This window comes from Panulirus ornatus, chromosome 11 (assembly GCF_036320965.1).
Source record: "Panulirus ornatus isolate Po-2019 chromosome 11, ASM3632096v1, whole genome shotgun sequence".
NCBI lineage: Eukaryota > Metazoa > Arthropoda > Malacostraca > Decapoda > Palinuridae > Panulirus > Panulirus ornatus.
The window spans coordinates 4,867,065-4,879,199 of NC_092234.1; the positions used below are offsets into that span (position 1 = coordinate 4,867,065).

At 44.4% G+C, this 12,135-nt stretch overlaps 1 protein-coding gene and 1 long non-coding RNA gene across 3 annotated transcripts in view; one reads left to right on the top strand and one right to left on the bottom strand.

The window, feature by feature from the left end:
• LOC139751232 (uncharacterized) overlaps positions 1-12,135 on the bottom strand; it is a 179,943-nt gene that overhangs the window by 90,926 nt on the left and 76,882 nt on the right. The window lies entirely within an intron of this gene.
• Positions 8,745-12,135, top strand: part of LOC139751075 (uncharacterized) — a 41,759-nt gene continuing 38,368 nt past the window's right edge. The window contains 1 exon segment of the mRNA XM_071666180.1: positions 8,745-9,503. The gene's annotated coding sequence lies outside the window, so the exon portion shown is untranslated.

Here is a 12,135-nt window from a genome sequence, read left to right on the forward strand (position 1 = left end):
AGAACTGAGAAAAGATTATCAGAGGTGTATCATATAACTTTCGATTTCCGGTGGTACTATCGTTTGTAACATACAACAACGCTACGACTATTACAACACTACCACAATTACTACAACACTACCACAATTACAACACTACCACAATTACAACAATGCCACTATTACAACAGTGCCACTATTACAACACTGCCACTATTACAACACTACCACAATTACAACAGTGCCACTATTACAACACTACCACTATTACAACACTACCACTATTACAACACTACCACTATTACAACACTGCCACTATTACAACACTGCCTTTATTACAACAAATACAACTATTAACATTTTTTCTAATACCATAACAATGTTCTTGCTTCTGCTACGGAGTATGAGCAACAGCGGCTGAGGAACAGAATGCGTAAGGCAGCAACAGACAGTGTGTGAAACACACAAACAAGTCCCTTAGGAAACACACACACACACACACACCACCTGAAGCGAAGATAGAGCTAAGCCACAGAGGCTGTGCAGCAGAAAACGAGGAACAGACCCTGCGAAACAGAACCTTAAGAACGTACCCCAGGGCTCTTCATATGAAGATAACAGGTGAGACACAGAGCGGGTGGGGATATCATAAGGTCATCCCGAGATAAGATAACCCGTGTTATCTGCCACTTAACAAGAGGTTTGTCCGCTGCCTCAACATCATTGACACCCAATCACATCCAAATGACCTCGAACACTTAATTGCCCTCTCAAGTGATTACGTGTCAATTATGAGACAACTGCTTGACAGCCAGTCTCATCATCCTCGTGAAGTGAAACTTTGCTTGCTCATTTACCTCAAAGCAATCAGGAGTCAATTTATGGCAGACGCAAAGTTCTGTTGGATTGTGTTTACTTTTGTGATAAATACGATGTAGGTATTATATACTTTTTAGCAAGGATAAGGTATATAATTATTTATTCCTGGGACTGGACCCCTAATCATATCCTCTCTGGATTAGGTCTCCTATCATATAGTCCCTGGATTAGGTTTGTAATCATATTTTCCCTGGATAAGATTCGTAATTATATTTTCCCTGGATTAGGTTCGTAATTATATTTTCCCTGGATAAGATTCGTAATTATATTTTCCCTGGATTAGGTTTGTAATTATATTTTCCCTGGATAAGATTCGTAATTATATTTTCCCTGGATTAGGTTCGTAATTATATTTTCCCTGGATAAGATTCGTAATTATATTTTCCCTGGATTAGGTTCGTAATTATATTTTCCCTGGATAAGATTAGTAATCATATTTTCCCTGGATTAGGTTTGTAATTATATTTCCCTGAATAAGGTTCGTAACTATATTTTCCCTGGATTATGTTTGTAATTATATTTCCCTGGATAAGATTTGTAATTATATTTTCCCTGCCCGTGTCGTTTCAGCTTAGAAAAATCCTATTTTACCTGAACAAGTTACCGAATCATATTTTCCCTGAATATGGTATCTAATTACATTTTTTTCTTGTGTAATGTTTCCAATGACACCTTTCGTGGATACGGCTTGTAGTTACATTTCCTTGGATAATCTCGTAATCATACGTTTCCTGGATAGATTTTCTAATTACATTTTCCTGAATAATGTTCCTAGTAATATTTCTCTGAATTCTTAATTGTATTTTACCTGAATTATGTTTCTGATTACATTTACCCAAGGTGGCGTTCCAAACCAGAGGTTTTTTTTAGCTTATGTTCTGATTAATCATTCTAATTCTAAAACGACTAATTGTGTTAGATTTTGATACTTACGTTCTGAGTGTGTTACTGACACAGGGCCACACCAGGCCACCGCCAGCTCAAACACGTTCTGACACAGACGCACACACAGACCCAGGTCGCGCGTGCCTCCAAGCACAGACATGCGCTCTCATACAGACAATACAGAGGAATCTAGATATACCAACAGTCCAAGGACACAGTGGGACGCGCTCTGCCAGACGTACAGACAACAGCGGCAATTCAATGGAGGAGACGTGTTTTAACAGACAGACAGACACCCTCACGGTTCCACAGACACAGGAATTTCTTAAAAGACACACCCAAATCACATAGACGTATTCATCAGACATACAAAACCCACCACAGCCACTCTCACACAGACACGTTCCAAACAGACATAATTCTCTCCCCCAACCCCTGTAAAAGAAACAGAGAAGCACAGACTTTACATTTACATTTACATTTACATTTACAGACACTTGTCTGACAGGTTATCTATATATGGATGAAGCCAGCGGAGGATCCTTTCCGAAGCCTATATAACCCACAAGGGTCGCCATATAGGTTGTGAATCATCGTCACACAAAGGAGAAAGGAATATACATATAAGGTGGACTGACGGTTCCTTAGAGAGGAAGTCCTATTCTATCTACAGGCCTTTGGAGGCCGTAACTACAGTGTTGCTGAAGGGGTCACGTTACTTGTACCACCCAGTGGTACGCTCTTTGTATCATGTACCAACCAGTGGTACGTTGCATGTACCATGTACCAACCAGTGGTACGTTGCATGTACCATGTACCAACCAGTGGTACGTTGCATGTACCATGTACCAACCAGTGGTACGTTGCATGTACCATGTACGAACCAATGGTACGTTGCATGTACCATATACGAACCAATGGTACGTTGCATGTACCATGTACCAACCAGTGGTACGTTGCATGTACCATGTACGAACCAATGGTACGTTGCATGTACCATGTACCAACCAGTGGTACGCTGCATGTACCATGTACGAACCAATGGTACGTTGCATGTACCATGTACCAACCAATGGTACGCTGTGTGTACCATATACCAACCAGTGATACGCTGTGTTGGTGCATGACAGACGTTCCTAATGATGGTACGTCTTGTTAATATTTTACGACGGTACGATCCCCGACCACGACGGTACAGCCCTTAAATATGATGGCCTGGCCTCTCACGTGACCCTTAAGACCAAACACCAGATTGACACACACACATACATACATACATACACAGTTATTATTATTATTATTATTATTATTATTATTATTATTATTAATTATTATTATTATTATTATTATTATTATCATTATCATTATTATTATTATTACTATTATTATTATGATTATTATCATTATTGTAATTATTATTATTACAAATGCAAAAATATAATGTACATCTCTGATACAGAATTATCGAAACTAATAATTACAATGCAAATTATTCCTTATCAACAGACTTGCTCTCATGTAACGTATTATGAATTATACACATGTGAAAGTGAAGAAATTCATCTAATTGTACAGCCGAGTACTGGAGCCAAAATATGTGTATATCAACCACAGAGTTATGGCCTCTCACAGGTCAAATGAACACAGAGGCCGAGTCTGTAGAAAAATATGATAGTGATGGCAGAATATTATAATAACTTGTTTATTTGGTGATTTTGATACGCGAGAAAGACTGATTATAAGGGAAAATCAATAGACATCTTAAAATACAGTATGTAACCAGTAGGTATGATGGTCTGACCTTCGACCTGACCCTCTGGTGTCAGGTCAAAGGTCAGCCCATCATACCCACGGGTTATACAAATATATTCATGGATCATACCGTTTCTGTGATTTAAGGAACCAATAGTGAAGATATACAACCATCAAGAACTTGAGGAATAGAGTTAACATCAGGGTCTTGCTGCCCTCATTAATGAATAGAATACGTCACCATGACAGTCATATAAACAAGAGAGCGCACCAGGCACCTTATAATGTTATCTTGGACGACCTTATCAGCGCCCGCGGTCCCCAGTGAAGACGATCGTCAGCAAATACAGTCGCCGGCATCCGCGGTCGCCAATGAGCACAATAAAGCGAATACAGAATAGTCATTCCACACTTGATGAAGTCTTTTAAATTACCAAATTGGAGAAAAAAATAAATATAAAAGGTAAAGGAGATTTGGAATACGTGGCCAAAGCATGTCCCGCGAGACAGCAAAGTTCCAGAATTTAAAGGAAAAAAAAGAGACAATGATGTTGGGTTCCGTGATGCAGCGATGACCGTTGCTGACCACTCTTCACACTCGGGCCCGCCCGGGTTCGAACCATTAGCCCGGCAGTCGGTCTATATATGAGCCCAGGTGTTCATCTTGCCGTTGAGGCTGTTCGATTTATAAGTACCTGCCGTAGACTCGTGTGTCTCTGTGTGTTCCATGCAAGCAGCCTTATCCAACCCCAACCCCCCATTCCAATTATCGATAATTGCCACACCTCCGCCACTGTAACTGATATAATTGTACAATTAAATAATTTAGGGCGATTATCCATGCTGTTATTGGAATGACGTTCTCATTGAGGTGTATGTGATCCTTAAAGGTTATTCATATAATCCATAAATGAATTTTTTTTTTCAAAATATTCGCCATTTCCCGCGTTAGCGAGGTAGCGTTAAGAACAGAGGACTGGGCCTTTTTGGAATATCCTCACCTGGCCCCCTCTGTTCCTTCTTTTGGAAAAAAAAAACAAAAAAACGAGAGGGGAGGATTTCCGGCCCCCCGCTCCCTCCCCTTTTAGTCGCCTTCTACGACACGCAGGGAATACGTGGGAAGTATTTAATATATATATATCATTATCCCTGGGGATAGGGGATTAAGAATACTTCCCACGTATTCCCTGCGTGTCGTAGAAGGCGACTAAAAGGGGAGGGAGCGGGGGGGGGCTGGAAATCCTCCCCTCTCGTTTTTTTGTTTTTTTTTTCCAAAAGAAGGAACAGAGGGGGCCAGGTGAGGATATTCCAAAAAAGGCCCAGTCCTCTGTTCTTAACGCTACCTCGCTAACGCGGGAAATGGCGAATAGTTTAAAAGAAAGAAAAATATATATATATCATGGGCGTATGTGTTCATTTTTTTTCTGAAGGTCATGCAAAAAATTGCAATAGTTCCATAATTCCTTTAAATTAGTTAATTAGCAACAACATTTACATAACTGTCTTGATTACCACTTTTACAAACCATGGGAGAGAGAGAGAATAAATATGCAATAAGATTTTCGAGTTCAGGTCGTAATTAACCTTAAAATCTATATTGAGCAACTGATGTGCAAGTATGGCGGCACCTGGCAACTGTCGCTCAGTAGCGTACTAATGCACGTCATCTGCTTTACATTTTCATAAATAAATGCAAAACAGATGATTTCAAAGCTTCTCACTGGCGTGCATGTGAGGCGAATATTCTGAATGAACGTGAAAGAGTGTATGTAAAGCGAAAAAGTCGACAAGAAGCAATATTCTCTTCATTTTCCGATCGAAGCTGATATGATTTTATAAATTTGGCAACAATTGGTCCAGCCTTCTCTTTTAACACCATTGTATTGTTGACCGACGATTTGTTACGATCTTCATGTGATGAAAGTATCGTTGACTGACTGGTATCGACGTGGTTTACTCTTGCTTATCGTAAAAACGTTCCCAAGTTGAATAAATCTTACGATTAAGGTATACGGCACACGTCATGCGCTGAGTTGCCAGTTTATAATAATCCCACCACCATCTCGGGAGGCTTCATGTTCTCACACGTGTAAGGATTTCTATCTTATCACACGCCAAGACATGCTCAATCCACCTGCTGATGCGTCATATGAACCATGAGGAAATGCTGGTAATTCTCACAGGAAAACAGAAAATGCCACGAAGAGAACAAATGTGTTTCAAAGGCAAAATATAAAGGATAAGTGTCGTAAAAAGTTATTTTGAAAAGGTTTTGTTTTTATGGGCTCTATACCCCGTCTACATACACTCTATAACATATCATCTATGCTAAGTCGCATAAACTTTGCGGACGTGAAATAACCTAAAAAAAAAAATAAATGGGTTAAACCCTAAAGGAACAAAATTTGCAACCGTACATGGTAGGCGGAGTTGTCTGCTAAGATGGCAACACCCACCCACCTGTTCTCCCCGGCCAACCACCCTGCCCAACCTGGGTTACATACACATAAATCATACACCCGCCGCAACAAGAACAAACACAACAACACTAAGAACACGAAGAGAAATCGAGAACATTACGTGTGGGGATGTGGCGGGGTCGTAACCTGTGTGGTTGTATCTTGTTCTTTACAAGGATTTTTATATATATTATATATATTTCTTTTTTCCGTGTGTTCATGAATGTACGTTTTGGTGGGTCGACGGCGCTCGCTAGTGACGAAAGAGAGATGATGTCATGAGGTTAGCCAGCTAGGTACGACCCAGCCCACGTCCGGCAGGGGGCGTGGGAGGGGCACCCAGGGGGCAGAGAGAGAGAGAGAGAGAGAGAGAGAGAGAGAGAGAGAGAGAGAGAGAGAGAGAGAGAGAGAGGTAATTCAAAGACGCACCAGTAACACTATAAGCACAAACAGCGAAGCCACAGATCAGAAGAACAAACAGAGAACACAAGAAGCGCACAAATACGAAATATCACCCCAGGAAAATATGAAAAAAGCCTTAAAAGAAAACGAGGTGCTGAGCGGAGAAGAGAAGGGCGTGATGAATAGGGAAGACGCAGTAGCTGCTGCTGCTGCCGTAGGAGAGACGTGACGTCATGCGTTGAGACTGTAGCGAGGTTGCTGTGGGAGATGACGTCTCTCCAGAGAGAGAAAGAGAGAGAGAGAGAGAGAAAGATTTTGACATCAAAATACAGAAAAGTGTGTCGTACACTGACGTTGAGTCTGTCGTAGCGTGAACAGGGTGTCGTAGTGTGAACTGGGGTGTCTTAAGGCGAGGTGTAGGGAGACACCAGGACAGCGTATAAGAGGAGGGAAGAACGGAGGATGATATACGAGGGAGGATGAATGAGGAGACAGGAAAAGAACGAATAATACACGAGGAAGGCGGCGAACAGGAAGAAGGTCGTAACCACAAGACAAGGGGAAGGGGGATGAATGGAGGCGCAGATGACGTCACGCCCCAAGGAATGACCCCACATCCCTGGTGACCGGGGAGAGAGAGAGAGAGAGAGAGAGAGAGAGAGAGAGAGAGAGAGAGAGAGAGAGAGAGAGAGAGAGACTTAGGGATGATTTTACCACTTGATTACGACGATACGACCCTTGAGCACGACGGTACAACCCTTGAGCACGACGGTACGACCCTTGAGCACGACGGTACGACCCTTGAGCACGACGGTACGACCCTTGAGCACTACGGTACGACCCTTGAGCACGGCGGTACAACCCTTGAGCACGACGATACGACCCTTGATTACGCTGATACGACCCTTGATTATGAGGGTACGACCCCTTAGGTGGATAAGATGGGGTTGACCTGTAACTTGACCTCCCCAAGGCCCAGATCAAAGGTCACATGACCATAACCAAGGGTCGTACCGTCCTTTCCAAGGGACGTAACGTCGTGCTCAAGGGGTCATATCGTCACGCTCAATACGATTACGAAACGAACCCAAGGAACGGTAAGGTGAAAAAAAAAAATCCGGGTGAATCCGGATTCAAAGGTAAACACGACACGTCAGGCAGACCCCGTCTACAAGAACGCCTTGCGACAAAAACGTAAACAAACTCCTCTGAGGCTTCAATTGTCATAGAAATATTTCAGAAAGTCGACATAAAACACAACAAAAAAAAAAGCAACGACAAAGAAAGAGACGAATCTACGAGCCAGAATGATATAAATCATATTAAATTTCTCGTATGAAATATAAGGAAAACGTAGACAATGATGAAATACAGTGGAAGAAAATGAGACATACTGGAACACTGAAATAAACATAGTGGGACGGGAGAGAATGAGATGTGGGTAGCATGGGAGGGGGCAGACATAAAAGGGATGAAAATAGAGATAATGGGGAATAAATGGGGAATTAGGAGGTACACAGGCAAAACCCAGCCCGTATACAGGCAGGCGACAGGAAACTGTCTAGCCAGTATGTGATGGGTCACACACACACACACACACACACACACACAAACACAAGGCACGTGAGGGGTAACATAATGCCATGCTTGTGTCGACCAAGAGATTGTATTCCCAATCGATAACCTGACCATCCCAGCCTTATGTCCCCCCCCTCCTCCCCCCACCCTCCTTCCACCAACACCTCCAACACACATCTCCAACACTGCCCACCTCTGGTGTTCGATGCCCAGTTGTGTTGCTTTGAAAGACGCTGACTGAACTATGGACTTGTTTAAAGAAAACTTTGTGTTTCTATTGAATGTTGATTGTGGTTTGTGTTGCGTGTGAGCCAAGATTTTTTTGTGTGTTGTTAGTGTTCCTTAATATTCCATCTGGTCGTTCCTCTCTCTCTCTCTCTCTCTCTCTCTCTCTCTCTCTCTCTCTCTCTCTCTCTCTCTCTCTCTCTCTCTCAAATCCCTTCCTAATATGTGCCTCTGAAGTCAAAGAACCAGACTAGATGTTCATCAGTCATGTATATAAGTCTTAGATACACCACACCTTGGCATCCCCTAGTCCTCTATTTCTTCTTCTTCCTCTTCATCCCCCACACCATCTTCCAACTGTTATTACGTTACTTATTTATTTCCATGTGGCTCCTTTCATTTCCTTCTCGGTATTCCTATCCGATACGTCCTTTCCACCAGACGTCTCTGTTACACTTCAGTCCCTCTTCCACTCTCCCACCCTCTTCCACTCTCCCACCCTCTTCCACTCTCCCTCCCTCTCCCGCGGGACGGGGGGCGCGCCTCCCCCCTCACCGTAGCCAGTCCGTCGGACCCCAAGCCAGTGTTGTCAGTGCGCGTGTTGGTGTGGTTGGTGGTGGTGGGTGAGCCGGCTTCACTCTCACTGTGTGTTACCCCCCCTCTCTCTCTCCCTCCCTCTCCCTGGCCTATCCCTGGCCTCTCCCTGGCCTCGGAGCTCTGGTTCAGGCTCTATCCCCGTCTGCCAGAGCCCTCACGCCGCGCTATACCTGTAGGACGGGGGGCGCCCTCTTGACTCGGAGGATGACGCAAAAGGCCCTCTCAGTGCCTGGGGCATAGGGCCACCTCCTGGCTCTACGAGCGCAGGACGAGGCTCTCTCCAGGCTCTGGGAGCACCATAGAGCCCTCGCGAAGCTCTCCCGTGATACACAGAGCCCCACACGAGGATCTATACGTTCAATAAGGGGCCCCACATGAGCCCCACACACGACACAAGGGGCCCTCATCTGACTTCACACGCGCACGCATACACTCCTCCAAACGTTCTTTGTAAACACAGATAAAATAGAGATCTTGTAGGGGATTCCACACCCTCCCTACACCCGACACACTCTACATTCACACCTCACGAAATAAGGACACTCCACACCCCCCCGGCATCTCTGTCAACACTTTCTATAACAAAAGGGAGAACATTTCTACCTCATCTCCCAGGCGTCTACCTACAACCAGCTACAAGCCTTACACCCTCCAGTACCTCTCCTCCTACACACTACATCAGCCTCCTACTCCCTCCGAGCGAGCCGCCTACGCCACCTGGTGTAGAAGATGTCGTAGGCAAAACAAGTAAGTACGCATAACATGTTCGTCTTATATATACATATATATATATATATATATATATATATATATATATATATATATATATATATAGATAGATAGATAGATAGATAGATAGATAGATAGATAGATAGATAGATAGACAGATAGATAGATAGGTATAGATATAGATATATACAATCAGTCCCCTGCGTATGTCGTCCAGCGAAAAGTACGTGCCATGGAAAGCTCTGTCGGGGGAAGGCCATTCCCCAGTGGATTATGGCGTGCGAGAGACCACACTTGTTACGGTCCTTCGACGAAGAACGATCACTTCTTCAGGTCCCTCAGGTGTGCCGCCAGAGAACGATGAATACCCCCAACACCCCCCTACCCTCCTCCTCCTCCTACCCTTTCCCACACACCCCTCCCACACACACACACACACAACCCCGGATCGTCATGATTTCTCCCACGATGTGTCATTCAGTGATCGCCGCCCACACAACCCCACACACCCGTGCACAATGTCAGACGACATCCCTTGATGGAACGGACAACACAAATGCACATAGTTACCCCCCCTCTGTCAACACGCAGAACCCGTGTGTTATCGAACCCCGCTTACGTTGGTGTGTCACTACACGCTCATGTCTATCCTTTAGCCTCAGTTGACAACCGAACCTGAACCTGGATAGTGATCCTTAAAAGGACAGTGGTTAGTTCCCCCCCATGTCGTTGTCTATCCTGTGTTTGCTACAGGGTGATGGCGGGAGGGAGAGAGAGAAAAATGAACTTGGCTTCCCACGTGACCTTGAACTTCTGAACCTGCTCTCAAGGGGGTCAACGCGGGTCAGCCCAGATGGTGTTTAACTCGCTATTAAAGTTCCTGACGCTTCCAGCGGGCGGTTTTCCATGATTGCCTGCTTCTGTGTTGGTATATATATATATATATATATATATATATATATATATATATATATATATATATATATATACTCGCACAGATGCATATATACAAGTATGCATGATAGGGATTGTGCCAATACACGTGAGCACTTACGACGAGGTTTTTGCCAAAAGGCGAGTCGTGCTTACCGCAGGAAAATCTAAAGTTATTGGGAACCAGCAGAGGTCATACCTAGCAGAGTGAGGCAGAGAGAGAGAGAGAGAGAGAGAGAGAGAGAGAGAGAGAGAGAGAGAGAGAGAGAGAGAGAGAGAGAACGTTTACTCAAACGACCAATTAATAACGGATGATTACCCGTGGTTAATTGAGCATCATTATGGGAAGAGAGAAGAGTCGGACTTGGCGCTAAAAGTGGATGAAAAGTGTCAGAAGACGAAGAAGAGGAGGAGGAGGAGGAGGAGGAGGAGGAGGAGGAGGAGGAGGAGGAGGAGGAGGAAGAGGAGGAGGAAGAGGAGGAGGAGGAGGAGGAGGAGAAGGAGGAGGAGGAGGAAGAGGAGGAGGAGGAGGAGGAGGAATGTGCTGGGTACATGAGAGCCGAGGATAAGGGCGTCGAACCCCAGTAGGCGTATTGTGGGCGGCCCATCACTGAAGGTCTTCCCCCAAGACGAAGGGGCTCGCCCCTCCTGTAACCGACCCATCACTGAAAGTCAGCTCTAAGATGATGGGCCAGTCTCCTCTGGCCAGCCCATCAATATAGCTTCATCTATATAGGATAGTCGACCATATAAGAAAACTCTATTTTCCTAAAGACACAGAAGACGATTCACTTAAAAAAAATGTATAAAAGTCAAGAAGTTTATTGAAGGGTTACTATCTATTGTCGGAAGCTCCTTTTTAAGTGTCTTGCTCATGTTTTAAGTGTAAAGTGAGGGTTACTTCAACGTGTGAGGCGTAGGTGAAGTGCTTCTGAAGGGCCAATAACAGCACAGTGACTGCCTACCTTAAGGTTGTAAATCATGTGATTTTTCGAGGGAACGAGAGACTTTCAGGCCAGTCAGAGTTTAGGGGAAATCTATTTTTAGAGAGTGTTTAAGGGAACACGTATTTAAGGTAATAGATTTGCATAAATGATCGTTTCAGAGAGGAAATCACTTTTAAAGGAATTGGAACTGGCGAATGAGTAGTTTAGGTATATATATTTTTTTTTAAAGTATTAAGGTCTCCGGGTTACTGTTTCAGGGGATCCTTTTGACAAGAACAACTCGATGGGCGATTCAGAGACCCTTCCTCTCAGGTAATGACCTCGTCCGAATCCACATTTTATAAGGGAATCCTTTTTAAGGGAATCAGGATCATGCAGCGACCAGCGATCAGGGACCTTGGGGTGTGGGAAGGGACGTCGACCAAGACGTAACAACCCTCTCCCCCTGAGAGACTCTCTCTCTCTCTCTCATGTTCCCCCCGCGGGACGACCTTGTGTCAGGTCAACGGGCCAGAAGAAGTACGTAGGCTTGACCATGGGGGGGGAGGCCAGGGCGCGGCGGGTTACACCTAAACATAGAACCATCTTGCCCACGGCAAGACCCATTCCCGCCCACACACCTCTTCTTCTCCCAGTACACGGAAGGGGGCGCCCTCTCTCTCTCTCTCTCTCTCTCTCTCTCTCTCTCTCTCTCTCTCTCTCTCTCTCTCTCTCTCTCTCTCTCCTGGCCTTACATGGCCAACAAACAGGTGATTCCCTCACGGATCACA